Source organism: Panicum hallii, chromosome 9 (genome assembly GCF_002211085.1).
Source record: "Panicum hallii strain FIL2 chromosome 9, PHallii_v3.1, whole genome shotgun sequence".
NCBI lineage: Eukaryota > Viridiplantae > Streptophyta > Magnoliopsida > Poales > Poaceae > Panicum > Panicum hallii.
Window position 1 is genome coordinate 50,412,372 of NC_038050.1, and position 18,803 is coordinate 50,431,174.

The window sequence follows — 18,803 nt, forward strand, 5'->3', positions numbered from 1 at the left end:
CTTTAGTATCGGCTATCAGATCAGCCGCTAACCATCTGCTTCCTTTGAGTTTAGAATACTTCTGTGTAGCAGTTATCAGCCGGTGCATTTCTTTTGGTATGCTTCTACCATCGGCTGGTTAACTGAAACGATTGTTACCTTTCTAGTATCGGCTACTGTCGATACAATTCTTTGTTATGTCTTACACCGGCTGCATATAGTCGATATAACAAAGGTATATGTATACAATCTTAGGGTTCTTGCCATCGGCCGACCCAAGCCGATTTTGGTTGCTTTTCCATGTCGGTCAAACACGGCCGATCAATCCTTAGTTTCCCCATCCTTGTCCACATACTTCTATCAGCCGATTTATCGACTGAGAGATCGGCTATATATCTATCGGCCATATACCCTTAACCACACTCCAATCGGCTATACGTCACTCAATAGTTGTGCTGACGTAATCGAGTCGATACAACCACACTTAGTTACCTAGAATAACACTTAAGCACATCTCAATTAAGACACAACTGCTTTAGGAATCATCCCTCTTCTGAAGTAATCGATGCTTTCATCGATAAATTAGGGAACCGATGCACCTATCAATCAGCTAAACCTCTGTCGTTTCCAATCAGCTCTGTTGTAACCCTCAATAAGTAGCTGATTCTAATTAGTTGTTCCCCTATAGCTCTGTCTAAGTTTAGTTTAAGATCTTTTTGGTTGTTATGTGAGTAGTATGTTAAATGAGTGTTGGATTGCAACTTTATTGTGAAGTAAGATAGTTTTATGTGCACACTTTGAATGTAATGTTGCATTGCATGTAGATACGACTACTTCAGCAAACAGTACCTACGAGATCTCCCAGGAGTCTGCAGAGGATATTCCTAAAGACCAAGTGAACGTCACCAAGGGATATCGCAAGCCCCGAACCAAAGTTCGGAAGATAACAATACTAACATCTTTGACTCCAGTCCTACCAGTAAAGGCAAGCCCCAGACATATCCCACTACTTTATTTACACTGCAATCTACGTCTATTTATCTACACTTATGCATTACGTCTAGGAGTTGTAATGAAAACCCTAGATGCATTGATACTAGGAACCAATGTATTGAACCTGAGTCCATATCGGCTAGATGCTCTGCTAAATAGGGCCGGTAAAAGTCGAGTGATTTCCTGTCACTCGCGCGATATAGGAGTTGCATGTTTACATTTCTGCAATCACTATAAGGATGACGGACAGGGTCATGTGCTGTATCATGACCTGAAGTTTTACCCTATCTGTTTTGTTAAAAGTTGATAAGGTCGATCCATGTGGTAGTGGTGGCTAAGTGTTTGAAAGTACTAGCCACATACCACGAAATATGGTAAGCGGTAAGCCTAGTACCCGAGTGGCCCGGCAAATGGACTTGTCTCCACCACTCGACTTTTATTTTATGTTTACACGCACCGACGTGTGGGAGTACGTTCTGCATGGCAGACAGGAATACGGGTTTTGTAGTCGCGCTACAGACGTATGTCCTGCACGAGTGATGTGCGTACGGTCCTGCAGTCGCTTGTGGTGGCCCTGATCCATAACCCGGAATATGAGGGAAACGGTTGCTTCGGAATGCCCTGTTGGTATTCCAAGTGTGTGAGTTAGGTTTACCTTGCAAGGTTAAATTCGATTCGGATCGTCCGCCTCTCACGAGGATTGAGATTGCTTATCTCTTTTACTACATCGAGTAAAAAAGTGTAATTATCGATGGAATAATTTTGATGGATGATAATCTCTATCTTGCTTGTTTAGTATAGGTGCTTACCTAGAATGGCTAATCAAGCTAGAATCTGAAAGCTAAAACTTGAAAGTAGGTTATACTCTTTGTTGCTTTTCAGCTGAAAATAAACCCAGAACCCTTGAAATACCTTCATGAGTCTAGTTATGGGCTAAAGTATACCCAAACCCGGGTAAGCCTTGCTGAGTATTAGTATACTCAGCCTTGCTAGTGTTATGTTTTTCAGGTAAAGTCTTTCAAGACCATACTCTTCCCTTGCCTTGGCCCTGTGCTCTTCCAGATGGTTGGTCCGTGGAATGGGATCCGTCCCCGGCCAACACTGAGGACACCGAGTGATGTCGTGCCCGGGCTTAGCATGACATCTATCTTGACGACGTGTTGTAAACGTCGCGTATGTTTTCCGCTGCCAAAAATCATAACTTTAACAGTTTGTAAAATTTTCTCTAAGTTTGAATCTTCGTATTGCTTTAAGAAACTCTTGTATTGTAATTTCCTGTGATGTAAAATATGATGGTGACTGTATCTCTGGACTCACCTTCGTGTGAGGTAACCTTATTGATCCTGTATTCGGTGGTTTATCGGGACGTTACCCGACAGGCCAAGGGATTATACCGTTTGAAGCACGTTGGAGCCCTCTGGAGTGGACTCGCGTACTTGAGCCGGTATAATTCAGGTTGGTTCTGCCACATTTTTCTTGCCATATTTTTTGTTCTTCTTGCTTGGGCAATTAATTGCAATATGCCCGGGTTCTCCACACTCATAGCACTTTCTATCTTCAAAGTGGTTTTTCTTTGAAGATTGGCCCTTCTTGTTGAATTTTCTCTTTGACATCATTCTTCTAAACCTCCTTACAAAGAGTGCCATCTCTTCATCCGATTCTTCATCATCTTCATCATCACTTTCTTCTTTTGAAGCTTTGGCCTTTAGTGCAATGCTTTTCTTATCCGGTTCATTGGCTTGAGCTTCAACTTGGGACTTCTTGAATAAGTCAAGAGTGATCACTTCCCCAAGTATTTGTGTGGGTGTCATGGTCTTCAATCCGGATCTCACAAGCAATGTGACGATTGTGTCATACTTCTCCGGGAGAGATCTTAGGAATTTTTGAGAGAATTCTTCATCCGGGATAATGAACCCAAGGCACTTGAGCTCATTCACAATATCATTTAACCGATTGAACATTGTAGGCATATCTTCATCCTTATTCATAGCAAACTCACTAAACTTGCTCTTGAAGATGTACAATTTTGCCTCTTTGACAGTGTTTGAACCTTCATGAATTTCCTCGAGTTTCTCCCATATCCCATGCGCACTTTCAAGTCCTTTGACTCGGTTAAATTCCTCAATATCAAGAGTACTATACAACACATTTACAGCTTGATCATTTAAGAGCTCATTCTCCTCATCTTGCTTGGTCATAGTCTCCTCATATAAGATCACATAACCTTCAATCACAATTTTCCATATTTTCCTTCCCATTGCCTTAAGATGAGCCGTCATCCTAGTCTTCCAATAATCATAATTGTTCCCATCAAAGAATGGAGTTTTCCCCACATGATTATTTCCCTCTAGAGCCATTAGTCCTACTCCGGGATGGTTAAATCCTTATAAATTGGAGTCCACGGCTCTGATACCACTTGTAGGATCAAGGACACCGGCTAGAGGGGGGTGAATAGACGGTTTTAACTAAAAATAAAGCACTTAGGGGAAATTTAATTAGTACAACAAGAGAATTAGATTTCTAGCCTAAGTTTAGCTAAGTTGGGTTTGCAACCTAGGGTGATCAAGAAAAGCTAGAATCTAGGAATGTAAACTTGCAGAAGAGTAGATGTGGTAAGGAATTGCAAGGTAAGAACCAATACTCAAGACACAAGAATTTATCCTATGGTGTCGATGACTTGCCGGTCACCCCTAATCCACGTTGAGGTGGATTCAATGAACTCGATTGCTCCTCTACCAAGTCTTCACTTAGTCTTTGAGCCAATCGATCAAAGAACCTCTCCAAACCTCGGTTCCACTAGGATGCTCTTCACCGCTCCGGCGAGGCGAGCTCAACCTCTCACAAACTTGGCCACGGCACCTTTACAATCTCCTTTTAAGTGCTTGGTGGCCCACACGATCTCCAAGCCGTCTAGGAGGCGGCAACCTCCAAGAGTAACAAGCCAACAATGCTTGCTTGGAATCCCACTAGTGCCTCAATGATCAACCTCTTTGATGCAATGCACTAAACACTCTCTAACTCACAAGAATGCAATCACTAAGTAATGGTGAGTGAGAGATGAGTGAATGAGAGCTCAAGGATGTTCTAGTATCTTTCTCAAGTGCCAAGGGAGCTCTCATGCAGTCAAGGGGTGAGTATATATAGCCTACCAACACAAACTAGCCGTTTGGAGGAGTTGGTGGGTTTTCTGCGACATTTGCGGACAGTCCGCCAGCTATAGGCGGACAGTCCGCCAGCTCCCCCAACGGTCAACTGTTGCAAAAATAGCATGGTCAGAACTAGCCGTTACAGCCTAACCGGACAGTCCGCCATATAGGACAGGACAGTCCGGTTGGACAAAACTTTCTGTCTCAGATGCTGGAGACAAACCGGACTGTCTGATGTAAGAAACTGGACTGTCTGTGGTGCTGGACTATCCGGACAAACGAACCAGACTGTCCGGTTCAGGCGTGAAGTGCAAGAAACTTCGTTATGTGTGCATCTTTTCTCTCATGTGCCATGTTTCTCAAGGTATGCAATGCAAAGACTCGATCATAAGGCACTTAGCAAATTTCCGAGCAAACGAACATCGTCCCCTCTTAATAGAATGGCTATCTAGCCTAAAAACCCGGTCGAGTTCTTCTCTACTCTTCTTTGGACAGGCAAAAAAACAAAATCCCTATGTTATACCTTTGCCTTGAGCTGTCCATTTTGAGTGTCTTCTTAGATCGTTACGCCATTTGCTTCTTTTCAACTACTCATCTATGGACCATCCTACTCTCATAAATCTCAATGAAGCAGTTAGTCCACTTATAGTTATCATTAATTACCAAAACACAATTTAGGGGCCTAGATGCTTTCAGCAGCTCAGCTAGCAGAGCATACCATCAATTCACTTCGTGAAGCGCGATCAAGTCTTAGGTCTTAGCAAAGACTTCATAGAGGATTGGACACCTTCGTCCTCTAGCCAGGAACAACTAACAATCAAAGTCATACATCACATGGCATGTGATGGGGTCTATTGTGAGAAAGGAGCAGGGGCTTCGGCACTATTGATGGCCCCCTCAGGCATCAACTTGAAGTATGCAGTCAAACTCGACTTCGAAGGGTGCACAAACAATGTGGCGGAATAGAAAGGCTTGCTACTGGGCCTTCACAAGGCAAGGGAACTGGGAGTCCGAAGACTAACAGTTAAATCTGATTCTGAGCTGGTCACGGGGCACGTGGACAAGTCATACGAAGCGCATCATCCGGAGTTGGCAAAATACTTGGCTACAGTTAGGGGCATGGTAAAATATTTTTTGGGCTTCGGTGTAAGGAGTTTTCTGAGGGCTTTGAACAAGGAAGCCGATGAGCTGGCAAAGGCAGCAGCAGAAAACAACCCCTACCACCAGATGTCTTCTTCGAAATGTTCAAGCATGCTTCTGTACACAGCGGCAAAGCTCCAGTAAAATTTGTCAATGCAATCACCAGCGAAGACCGGAGAGCAAGGATAATGGCATTTCTCCGTGGGCACTTCATTCAGGAGGATGAGAAGGAAGAGAAGAGGATGGCCATGAGAGCAAGAAATTATACCATCATCAGCGAGGACCTATACCGAAGGGGTGTGTGTGCACCACTTCTCAAATGCATATCAAGAAAAGAAGGCAAGTGGCTGCTCAATGAGATACACTTCGGCATGTGCTCCTCTCACATTGGCATGAGGGCATTGGTTGGCAAAGCATTCAGAGAGGGTTTTTATTGGCCTTCGATAGTGGCAGATGCAGACGAGGTGGTTAGAACGTGCCCCAACTGCCAGAAGCATGCTGCTTACAGCAAGTTTACCTCGGACAAAGTCCATCTTATACCTCCAGTCTGGCCGCTTGATTGATGGGGCATCAATATCGTTGGCCCCTACCGATGGCTCCAGGCAATTACAAGTTCGCTGCCATGGTAGTAGAATATTTCACAAAGCGGATCGAAGCCAAACCCCTTCGGGACATCACAACTGGAGCCTTGTAGAAATTTTTCTGGCAGAATATCGTGTGCCGCTTTGGTGTACCAAAGGAAGTCACTGTGGACAATGGGAAACAATTTGAATGTGCAACATTCAGGAGTTTTTGCGAGCAACTGGGGAAGAAGTTGTGTTTTGCTTCGGTGTACCACCCTCAGTCCAACGAGGTGGTCGAAAGGGCCAATGGCATCATCTTCACATGCATCAAGAAAAACATCACAGAGCAGCCGGAGGGCAAATGGGTCGATAAATTACCGAAGGTCATGTGGTCCCATAACACAGCAGAGTATTTTTCTCGAAATTTCCCCATCCACCGGTAATCCTTGTTGCAGTACCGAAGCGGATCCTCTCACTTCACGAGGCTTGGCATCGCGAATCCGAAGGATGGCGCTTCGGGCTGCATTGCATGCAGCCGGAGGTCGAGGACTTAGACCTTCCAGGAAGGACCATCGTCCTCGAGCGGCTACTATTGGGGACGCCACCTTTGGATTCCTCCAAAGGGTAGAAGCCGAAGTCGATCAAGCTGAAGCCGGCCGCCTCCGAGCTACCGAAGACCTCCTCGGTAGGGAGCAGTCGGAAGTGTCACCGAATCCTTGGACGGCCTTCGGGCTGAAGGCTGATGGCATCCAATTGAACCGAGGCGTATGCTGAGCTATAAAGTAGGGGTTCACTAGGAAATTACTATGTACCTTTGGAATATTTAAGGAATATAGTTGTTGAGGGGTAAAAAAGTACAATAACAGTAGGGGTAGGTGAACAGTCCCCTATAAATACCCCTGTAACTGTAACTGATAAGACGGTTGGTCCAAATATAAAATAGATTTACGGTTCTTTGGCCGAAGGCTTTCTTAGCCTTCGGCGTGTACTCATTGCCTTCTCGAGCTGTTGTATTGCTTCTTCCCTCCTAAGGGTACTCCCCACCAACACTCATCTTAATTGTTGTTCTCTCAGGCAGATGCCTGTATTCAAATTGACAGAAAACTGACGTGAAAGATAAATGAGTGGACATCGATTATGCATGTGTGGCATTGGAGTCCATCCGATGGAACACGTCCAAAAAGAGGTGAACACAGGGCATCAACAGCTGAGAGGAAGCCCCGAACGTTCCTAGGCCTAGCTGTGTTGAACATTAGCAAATAAAATTAGGACTTGAAGGCGTCAGAAGCACCAAATACGCTGAGTTCGATCGAGGTGTCTACTAAGATATCTCCGGCGAAAGCGCAGGGCTGTCCACCGTACCACACTGGGAACCATGCTCCATGACTCTTCTTGATGGGGGATTTCTAATCTACGCGCGCTCGCCAGGAAGCTTCCCAGCCAGCTACCGATCCGACAGCCAGCGCGACTTCCCAATCCTAGAAAGTTTATTTTTCCCCGTTTTTCTATTGTAGGAAGTTATAAACTTATAGGCATAGTTTTTGTATATAACTTTGTCGGACAAAATTTTTCATATTATTTTTAGTACAAGTTTTGACGATACGTTATCAGTGTATAACTTTTGCGTATTACTTTTGCTTAAAATTTCTGTGGATTACCTGTTGATGATAACTTTAGTATCCAATATTTTGAAAAATTGTCATGAGAGCTTCTTCACATAACTTTTATGCATAACTCGCTCTTCTCAGTGATAACTTATATGTGACAAAAAGTTAGGAACAAACATTTTGTGACACAAAAATTGTGCACGCAAATCGTGTTGAAAAAAATTATCCGATCTCCGCAAGAACAATTGTCAATCCCCAAGCCGTGTTCACGCGAGCTTCGTCGTCCCCAGCCTGATGCAACCAGGCTCAGGGGTGTGGCCCCAAAGCCGGTCGGTAAGCTAGCTTGGAGAGAAGCCTCCAGAAGGTAACATGTATCTTTACATTGTTCTCTTGCGTTTTTCTCTTGCACTCTTCATTTGCATTCTTCTTTTCCATCTAAAAAACTGAATATGATAAAATTAACAAAAAGATTTGCTTTGATTTCCCTTTGCTTCCCATGTGCGATGAGAATATTTTATTTCTTCCAGTTGAGATGATGAACAATTGCTCTATTTTGCCTCTCGTTATGCCCAGTTTGCAGCTAAGTATTCTTCAAGTTTTGAGTTTGTTGGCTTCAAAATTTTACCATGAACCTGAAATTTTATGGGTTGCAAGTGCATGACCTGAGTCTAAACTGTTGGGAGATATGATATGATGAATTAGAGCTGCTACGAACTTATTCTAAGCAAAACTTTATATCTGAAATTTTCATCTTTCAAAATAACAAAATGAAAGGTTCTTCAAAATAACAAAATGAAAGGTTCCTCAATGATGACAAATTCCTACCAAAGTCATATGGATGTTATCGATATTGCAAGATCCTAAACACATGCTGCTTGTTGTCACCTTGAGCGTTCACAAATTTGTGAACTTCGTGAGTATCTTTTCATGCTCTTATGATTGAGGTCATGTACACACCACATTCATATGCTAAACTTACACACCGCGAGTTAGCAAAACATGCCACCCATCCGTACATCAAAGTAAAAACTCCACAAAATTTGTGGCACCTCTCTCCAAGTTTTGTAGTTAGAAAAGACATGGGCTATGCGAAAAAATTTGGGCACATGAAGATCCAAGTATTGAAAAAAATATATGGACACATGAAGGTCCAAGTAGAAAAGAGAAATAGCCATGTCCAAAAATAAAATAAAGGAAAGAGGGAGCATACAAAAGGGAGTCTCCATTTTCCATTCCACATACCATCCATTTACCACACACATGTACCTCTTGGTCAAGGTTGTATTAATTGCATAATCTTTTGGGTTCGATTTTTGACTTTGCAAAATACTTGATGCAAGTATACCTTCTCAATTTTCCCTACCATGAGCTCCAAATAAACTTGTCCATAGGGGATAAATGATTGCTGTTGATGCTCGTTAAGTTCTAAAATTAAGCGTCAACTTGGTCACGAATAAGGAAGGATTTGCATTTCTTATACACATATCCATAATAAAACCCCTATATTCCTCACATCATTGGAGAAATCTTTGCATGCAGGAATTGGGCTGAAAATGAAGGAGAAACATACCCTTTAATCCAAGGGAAAATACGCCGACCAATCACACGCTGCCACGCAAGCATCACATGGATTGAAGGGCCCACAACCGAGGCAAACCACCCCAACATCAGTGGAGTCATCAACAATTGGCACAAGAGCCCACCAGCCAGTGACCCATCACAAGATGAAGTCGGTTGGGGGCAGGTCTTGTTCGGCCGAACCACTGGATCGGTCGAAACGACTTGCCTCCCCTCGCCTACAGCCGCCATGTGGTGCTCCATGGTGACTCCTCAAAGTCGGTTCTTGGTGAATTCAACGCATTTGCCGGCCGAGACCGCCCTGTCCAAGCCTATAAATATGAGGGGAGGGGGTCCTAAATAAACACACCAAGATGTAGTCCTCTCCTCATTTATAAATCTCTCTATGCTAGTGGAGTGTAGGTGGAGAGTAGTTCTTCAAGATCTTGTAGTCTTCATGAAGAGTTTGGTATGGTATCGTATCTTTTCTTTTATGTAATGACTTGAGTTTAGTAATAAAGTTTATTTCCATATCATGGCTTGTCTTTGGTTCATATGCTTATGGTTAGTATGTGATACTTTCATGGTTAGTACTTGAATCATATACCTTGCATGCTTAGTCGGGTAACACATCTAGTGCCACGGCAACAGATGTTCTTGCGGAAGGCTACAGTAGTAATCATTAATGCAAACATGGTGTTTGGATTAAAAGTTGCATTTGAATGCGGTCCTATCCCATGGTTAGATGAGGTAGGCGGCATGTGGTGACAGCCTTGTCCGTCCAGCGTAATCCTCCCCGTTCGGGTAGGGCGGTAGGAGGTCTATAAAGTAGCTAAGTTGGCTGGTAGCTCCTCTGCCAGTCATATGCGGTTCTCCCGGTAGGTGCGTGGGAGGCTATAGCGCGATCCTAAGCATGTGTATGTGTGTACGAATGCAAGTATGAGCTATGCTAGCTGAGATAAGAGTATAATCTAATTTACCCTTGAACTCTCTTTCACCTCTCTCTAATCCTAGTTATTCTATATAAAATGGATATATCTTGTGTCACATACCTACCCTACCATATTATCATTACCCCTACTCAGACTTTGGATATACACTCAAGATAATTTTCTAGACTTAATAATTTCTTCATGCCACCGCCTTCCCTACGGAAATATAAATTCAACACCCGAGATTACTCACAGGTAAAATGCTATAACAGTATTCCGTGCACTTGCAGATTTATTCGTGACATTAAGAAATACCAATAAGCATTTTTAATGCCGATGCCGGGAAAGCACTGGCTGAAAGAACTTATTAATAGTCTAGATTTTATTTATGATTGGTAACCAATGTTCTAGTAGGACAACCATTCTGCTTTCTCTTTATGTTAAGACAGGGTAGTATTCAACTGAATTTGATTTGCCGGAATTTTCACGACAAATCCGAGTCGACCTTAACAAATGCGTGATATGGCATCATTATTTCAAAAGATCAACTCTCAGCAAATAATTTAGCTCCGATTGCATCGTCAAGCTTCAATGCAATGGCTCCGGATGTTTCTTCGAATTTGGCTTTCCATCGCTGTTACCTGATTACCAGCAGCAGGGAAGACTATGATGACCGATGGATCAGCCACATATCAGAATTCAATCACTCGGTAAGTGAAAAATTTATTCACTTCTCAGGGTCATCAGTACGGACGGTCAAAATCAAAACAATTATTCTTGAACTCATTCGAGAAGAGTAAGCGACATCCCCGAAGACCTATGTCACAGCATTGTGGTAAGAATTTTTCCGACGATTGGAGTGATGCGGTAAGTAAGAAATTTCCATCAAAGGTCAATTTAAATTTCAAAATTTCAAAATTCAAATTGACGGAATATAAATAAAAATATCTGGTTCAAAAGACTTAAAATATTGAACCCTTGCCGACAGGTAAATCAGTAGTTATCTCATATTTGATTTCACTCGTTGCATGTTTGAATTTTGAGAATTTTAATTCGAATTTTGCATGTGCAATTGCATTATTTGGCATTTAAACCCTTGCCATATTTGATTCCCTCAGCTTTTGCATTTGTATCCTTCATAAATCTGAATTTGGATCTTCATCCAAGGGCATTATGGGCAGAAATTTTCAGCCATGAGTATTTGGAAGGTAGTGCATGCATGAATGTGGATGAATTTCATGTCCAAATTCATTTGGGGCCACACCTAGACCTGCACCGGCCTAGTTTTGCAGGTATTCAATCACTTTTGAGCATATGGCAGGCATTGAATCTTTAAGTAAAAGCTCAGCAAAACTGGGGCTAAGAGGGGGGGTCAGCCGACCCACATGGTTCGGCCAAACTAGGGGTGGCTCCCTTCTATAAAAGCCAATGCACTGTCCCAAATCGAGCTGCAGCTGAGTGCCCTCGGAATTCTTCTCCCTCTATTCTTAGTACTCTTTTTCTTGCCTCAAGTTCATAAGAAAGAGGAAAAATAATATTTCCCTCATTTTTATTTCCATTTGCATTTCGTGTTTCCTTCCATTTCCGCTAGAAGAATGTGTTTGTGGTGGTACTACTACCCCGCAAGAATGATTTTGTGGTGCGATCTCATCCACAAGAATGAGTTTGTGGAGTGTTATTACCCACAAGGACGATTTGTTGTGGAGGCAACCACGCCCCGCAAGGACTACTAACACTCGGACAGCTAACTTTGATTTTCTAACTCTCAAGAACGATTTTGTGGTGCGATCTCACCCACAAGAATGAGTTTGTGGAGTGTTATTACCCATAAGGATGATTTGTTGTGGAGGCAAGCATGCCCCACAAGGACTAGAAACACTCGGACGGCTAACTTTGATTTTCTAACTCTCATGTAACCCGTTTCGAATTGTTTGTGCGTGTTCTTTCGCTCTCATTTGCAGGCATGAAGAAGTTCAACAAGAAGGTAGTGGACACACTCAAGAAGGCGATGAGCTCGAGGTCGAGTCGCTCTCATTGTCACTCTAGCTCGCACTACTCCAGCAGCTATGTGCCGAGCCCCATGGGAGAGCCCGAAGAAACATCATCCCAACAGCCCGAGCCTGAACTTCAGTAGCCCAATCCTCAAGTCCAGGAGCAGCTGGCCGAGAAAGAAGAAGAAGAACATTTTGACACCCACCTCGACATCCAAGGTGATCCCGAGTTCCAAGGGTACAACTTGCTGTGGAGCCGCAGGTTCCGTCATACAAGAATCTTCGACCCCAAGCTCCTCTAGAAAATAGGTATGGATATCGATTTTGTCAATGTTTGGAAGGCCGTGGGATGGATTGTGTGGCAGAACCAACCTGAATTATACCGGCTCAAGTACGCGAGTCCACTTCCGAGGGCTCCAACGTGCTTCAAACGGTATAATCCCTTGGCCTGTCGGGAACATCCCGATAAACCACCGATACACAGGATCAAATAAGGTTACCTCACACGAAGGTGAGTCCAGAGATACAATCACCATCACATGTTACATCACAGAGAATTACATTACAAGGGTTTCCAAAAGAGGTACGAACTTTCAAATTCAGAGAAAAGATTACAAACTGTTAAAACTATGGTTTTTAGCAGCGGAAAACATATGCGATGATTACAACACGTCGTTAAGACGGATGTCATGCTAAGCCCAAGCACGACATCACTCGATATCACCAGTGCTGGCCGGGGACGGATCCCATTCCACGGACCAACCTTCTGAAAGAGCACAGGGCCAAGGCAAGGGAAGAGTAGGGTCTTCAAGATATTACCTGCAAAACATATAACTAGCAAGGCTGAGTATACTAATACTCAGCAAGGCTTACCCGGGATTGGGTATATTTTAGCCCATAACTAGACTTATGAAGGCTTATAATAGTTCTGGGTTTAGTTTCAGCTGAAAAGCAACTAAGAGTAGATCCTTATTTTCAATTTTTAGCTTTCAAGTTCTATGTGATTATCCATTCTAGATAAGCACCTATAACTAAGCAAGCAAGGTAGAGCCCTTTATCTCATCCATCAGTATTACTCATCATATAGTTGCTCTTGTTACTCTGTGTGATAAAGGGATTAAGTAGTCTCAATCATCGTGAGAGGCGGACGATTCTGAATCGAATTTAACCTTGCAAGGTAAACCTAACTCACACGCTTGGAACACCAAAGGGTCGTTCCGAAGCAACCGTTTACCTTTCATTCCGACTCGTGGATCAGATCCACCACAAGCGACTGCCGGAACATACGCACTCCCAAAGTGCAGGACATACGTTTGTAGCGCGACTACAAAACCCGTATTCCTGGTTGCCCTTGCAACACGTATTTCCTCAGTCGAACATAAGTAACCAGAAGAAGCAAAACGAGTGGTGGGAGGTATGTCCACTCCTCGGGCCGATTGGTTACTAGGCTTACCGCTTACCATATTTTGCGGCATGTGGCTAGTACTTTCAAATGCTTAACCACCGCTAACACACACTGCGGCCTTATCAAAATTCAACAACACAGACGGGGTATCACCTCAACCATGATACCTCATAAAACTCCCGTCCGTCATCCTTATAGTGATAACAGGAATGTAAACATTACAATTTCTATATCGCGCGAGTGACAGGAAATCACCCGACTTCTATCGGTCCTATTTAGCAAAGCATCTAGCCGATATGGACTCAGGTTCAAAACATTGGTTCCTAATATCAATGCATCTAGGGTTTCATTTCAACTCCTAGACTTAATGCAGGATATAATATATAAGTATAAGATTGCATAATGTAGTAATTTAAATTACTAGGTTATGCACCGGGGCTTGCCTTTACTGGGGGGGCTGGGGTTAGTCAAGTTAATAACATCCGAACTTTGGTTCGGGCCTTCAGAGAATTCCCTGACGAAGTTCTTAGGGTCTTCAGAACAATCTCCTTCTGGTTCTAGGATTAGTTGATAACTTCCGTCGGCGAGAGTGGTCGAGTCTACATGATATGCAAGATGGAGTTCAATGGATGCACACACTTTCATCTCAATTCACGGTAAAGTTGCAATCCAAAAGCTAACACTCAAGAACTCATGGTACAAAAAGAAACTTAAATTTTGAATCATAAACATTCAACTCATGACTATATCATTAATTTATTTAGAAACAAGAATTAAAATACTCAAAATTAAATTTAAAATTGAATGTGAACCCTAAATAATTAGGGTTATAAAGTTTTGAAAACTTAAACACAGATCAATTGCATATTTAAAGATTCTGGCTAAAAGATCTAATTAGATGAGCTTTACTGAAAAGACTTAGCTAATTCTACTATAAAACAAATTGAATTGTTCAACTTAAAAGAATTTAAATTACAAAACAAACTTAGGTTTGAAAATTCCACATCAATTCATACTAAATCTATGGAGATTGCATATCGAAAATCATGATCAATAAAGTTAACATGCTGGAACCATTACACTTTCTTATCTTAGATCTAACATAGATTCAAAACTATTTGGCTTCATATCAAACTCACTTAATAGAAATTGTAGAGTTCAAAACCTAGTTTTCAACAAAACTAGTTTTGCAATTTTTGGAATTTCCTACAATTTTCCATTGAATTTACAAGTCAAAAATACCACTCGCATGAAATAATAAGCATTCCTTTACTCCTATTTTAAACACAGCACAAACCATTTACTTTCATAACATGGTCACAAAACAAGAATGATAGATTTTAAAATGAGGATTCAAGTCCAACTGGTTTCACATTTTTTTGAATTTTCTGTGATTTCCTAGGAATTTTCAAAGTTCAGCACATTGAAAAGGAAGAAAGGATTGAAAACTTTCATACAGGCCCTTGGAAAGAATTAAGACCTTGAAATGTGGTCCCTATGGCCGGAAACAGGGCACCAGCGGCGGGTTGGGGCCAAATTCCGGCGAGGTGGGAAGTCAAGGGTGGAGAAGAGTTGGCCTACGGGCACCAGGAGCTTGAGGCGCACCGATTGGCGTGCTTGGGAGGAGAGGGGACGGCCGAAGGAGGTCTGCCGGCATGGAGGCCGAAGGGCGGCGGTGGGCGGTACTGGGAGCAATGCTCCGGCGAGGGAGAGACGCTAGCGAGTGGGAAACCAGCTTCAGGGGGTCCCGGGGCTGCTATTTATAGAGAAGAGAAGGGAAGGGAGGGGCGCATGGCCGGGCGCCACGGCGGCGGCTCGGGTGAGCAACACAGGCGGCTCGGGCAGGCGGCGGTAGGCGCGTGGCGGCACGGGAATGGGCGAGAAACCAAGGGATAAGGTCGGGGAAGAGATAAGGCGGCGCCTGGGAGTGAGGGGGCGCAAGGGGGCTGCACTGACCGGCCGAAATTCAAGAAACGGCGGCGGCGGCGGCGTGGAACAGAGAAACAGAGGAAAAGAGGGAAGGTTGACGATGACTGGACCGATTTGTAATTTTACAAAGTTCCAGGGACCTGTCTGTAAACCAATGATAACTTTTAGGCTAGGGCTCAAAAGGAAAAGTGTTCAAAATGAAAGTTGTAAAACTTTTTAAGCTCCACAACTTCGTTTTAGGGTTTGAAATCAAAAACTTGAAGTATGCAACTTTATTTTGAAACTTTGGACTAACTTTAAATTTTATAAAGATTTTGTCCTTGTTAAATATTTTACCCACAACTTGGGTCTAAATGCAAGTTTTCAGAACTGTCATGATTACTTGCATTCTTATAATTTGGCCCCTAGTAACTTTTAAAAATTACTTTTGTATCTCATGCATTCTTGCACAAAAGGACTCATATTCTTATAAAATTACACATAGGGTCTTATTTCTACAAATACATCTAACCTTATACATTTCAACACATGCATTACATTTCATACCTATTATGGTACAATTTGACACCTAGGGTGTCACAGCCCTCCCCCCTAAAAAGAATCTCGTCCCGAGATTCGAAGGTAGAAAGAATCAGACGATTAGATTTGGGGATTGGCTTGAAGGAAGTTTGGGAAATTTTGTTGGAGATAAGATTCTGTTTCCCAAGTTGCTTCTTCTTCGGTGTGGTGATCCCATAAAGTCTTGTACATCTTAATCGTCTTTCTTCTGGTGACTCTCTCCTTGGTATCTAAGATTTGAATAGGTTGCTCGGTGTAAGACAAATCAGGTTCAATCTCAATGGCGGTGGTTTCAATGATCTCCATAGGTACTTTAATACATTTCTTGAGTTGAGAGACATGGAAGACATCGTGAATGGCCAATTGAGATGGAAGGCGAATTTTGTAAGCCACTGGGCCACAGATCTTAAGGATCTCAAAGGGTCCAACATACCGTGGTGCTAACTTCCCTTTTATGCCAAAACGCTGAACACCCTTGGTAGGAGGATACTCGGAGATAGACAAAATCTCCTGCTTGGAATTGCAGAGGCTTCCTTCTTTTATCTGCATAGCTTTTTTGTCTAGACTGAGCTATTTTAAGGTTGGCTTGAATAATCTTGACCTTATCTTCGGCTTCGACAACTAGGTCTGGTCCAAAGATTTTGCGTTCACCGGTCTCGGACCAACTCAAAGGAGTTCGACATCTGCGACCGTATAACGCTTCAAAAGGAGCCATCTGAAGGATAGATTGATAACTGTTGTTGTAAGAGAATTCAGCCAAAGCAAGACATTTGTCCCAGCTTGTACCATAGTGAATAACACAAGCTCGGAGCATGACTTCAAGAATTTGGTTGACTCGCTCAGTCTGTCCATCAGTCTGGGGATGATATGCAGAGCTTCGAATTAGTTTAGTTCCAAGAGCAGACTGCAACTGTTCCCAGAAGCGCGCAATAAATTGGGGCCCTCGATCAGAAATAATGGTCTTAGGGACACCATGCAACCGAACAATTTGATCTAGATAGACTTCGGCATACTTCTTAGTGGTGTAGATAGTACGCACAGGAAGAAAATGAGCGGTTTTAGTAAGTCTATCAATGATTACCCATATGGAGTCATGTTTCTGGGAGGTGTTAGGAAGACCAACAATGAAATCCATACTAATGTCTTCCCATTTCCATGACGGAATGGGTAGTGACTAAAGTGTACCAGATGCCTTGAGATGACTAGCTTTAACTCTCTGGCACGTATCGCACTCAGATATATACTTAGCAATTTCTCTTTTCATTCTGGTCCACCAAAAATGCTGCCGTAGATCTTGATACATTTTGGTGCTACCAGATGAATAGAAAATTTGGATAAATGTGCTTCATCAAGTATTTGTCGTCGAAGTTGATGATCTTTTGGTACAACGATGCGATTGTTGAACCATAAGACTCCTTGAGAATCAGTACGAAAGCACTTGTACTTAACCTTTTCCTGAGATAACCTAGTCTTGATAATTTTGATACCCTTATCATGTAGTTGTGACGTGACTATTTTATCTCGAAGGGTATTCTCGATGGATAAATGATTCAGACTACCTTGAGGAATGATTTCTAACTTGAGTTTCCTCATCTGATTGCAGAGAGTGTCACTGAAGGTTGTCATGGATAAACAGTGACAATGTGCCTTGCGGCTAAGGGCATCCGCAACCACATTGGCCTTGCCAGGATGGTAATATACCTCAAGATCGTAGTCTTTAATCAGTTCTAACCAACGCCTTTGCCTCATATTTAAGTCAGCTTGAGTGAAAATATACTTGAGGCTCTTATGGTCAGTGTAGATGTTACACTTAGCACCCATAAGATGATGTCTCCAGATCTTGAGAGCATGAATAACCGCTGCTAATTCAAGATCATGAGTTGGATAATTTTGCTCATGATTTCGAAGTGCTCTGGATGCATAAGCAATGACTCGGTTGTTTTGCATAAGAACACAACCAAGGCTAGTTCCAGAGGCATCGCAATAGACATCAAAAGGCTGAGTAATATCCGGCTGAGCTAGTACTGGGGCAGTTGTCAGAAGTTTTCTCAAAGTGTGGAATGCTTCATCACACTTATCATCCCAGCGGAACTTAACTTCTTTCTTAAGTAGCTCAGTCATAGGTTTGGCTATCTTAGAGAAATCCGGAATGAATCGGCGATAATATCCTGCCAATCCAAGGAAACTTCGAATTTGATGGACTGAAATTGGGTGCTTCCAATCCATAACTTCCTGGACTTTAGTTGGATCAACCGATATGCCTTCACTAGAGATAGTGTGTCCCAGAAATTTCACACTATCCAGCCAAAATTCATATTTTGAGAATTTGGCATAAAGACGATGATCACGTAATCGCTGAAGAACGATATGTAAGTGACTGGCATGGTCTTCATTATTCTTGGAATATATAAGAATATCGTCGATGAAGACCACGACGAATTTATCGAGTTCCGGCATAAAAACTGAATTCATGAGATACATGAAATATGCCGGTGCATTGGTAAGCCCAAATGACATAACCAGATATTCATAAAGTCCATATCTGGTTGAGAAGGCCGTTTTTGGAATGTCACAAGGCCTAATCTTGATCTGATGATAGCCAGAGCATAAGTCAATTTTTGAGAAGACCTTAGCTCCAGCTAACTGATCGAACAAGATCTCAATGCGGGGAAGAGGGTACTTATTTTTGATAGTGACCACATTGAGTGGACGATAATCAACACATAGCCTTAGGCTATTGTCCTTCATTTTGATGAAGAGAGCGGGACATCCCCAAGGTGACGCACTTGGGCGTATAAAACCTTTATCAAGAAGATCTTGGAGTTGATTTTTCAATTCAGCCAATTCGTTTGGAGGCATGCGATACGGCCTCTTTGAAATAGGAGCGGTGCCAGGTTGAAGTTCAATAATGAACTCGATATCTCTGTCTGGTGGCATTCCAGACAAGTCGTCTGGAAAGACATCGAGATATTCACAGACTACTGGGATATCTTTTACTTTGAC